This window comes from Schistocerca gregaria, chromosome 3 (assembly GCF_023897955.1).
Source record: "Schistocerca gregaria isolate iqSchGreg1 chromosome 3, iqSchGreg1.2, whole genome shotgun sequence".
In the NCBI taxonomy this organism is placed as follows: domain Eukaryota; kingdom Metazoa; phylum Arthropoda; class Insecta; order Orthoptera; family Acrididae; genus Schistocerca; species Schistocerca gregaria.
Genome location: NC_064922.1, coordinates 860,575,486 through 860,576,005, shown reverse-complemented (window position 1 = coordinate 860,576,005; position 520 = coordinate 860,575,486).

Here is a 520-nt window from a genome sequence, read left to right as displayed (position 1 = left end):
TTAAAGTACTGTGAAACCCAACTGTGCACCTGTCAGCTACATTATTTACAGTAGTCAGTGTCGGAATCCACAACCCATTTTTCAGGCAGTGTAGCAATGCAGTACTTAAGACACCGAGGACAACAAATAAAGCAGGCAGAACTGCTACAGCATGTGACAATTTCTCCCTATTAAGAGATCTACAAGCAGCACATTTAACAAAACATGAACCATTTAATGTGGTTCTACTTTTAGCATCTGTGAACACCACTCGCTCAGTGTAATAAGTTCTGCCACAATTTTTCTATTCAATTTTCCATATTCTAATGATACTGTAACAAATTATTCATTATTCTAATTTAATCACTTAGTGACGTCTTTGGCTCATCCCTACATCATAGGATTTGCGGTTGCATTGGTCACTTTCTTAATAAAAATTTTAATTAATTGAACCCTGCTTGCTTTTGAAAAGGCTTTTGATTCAGTTAGCAATCCTGCTGTCATGCAAGCCTTAGCTGAGCAAAGATCAGAAGTGGCCTAG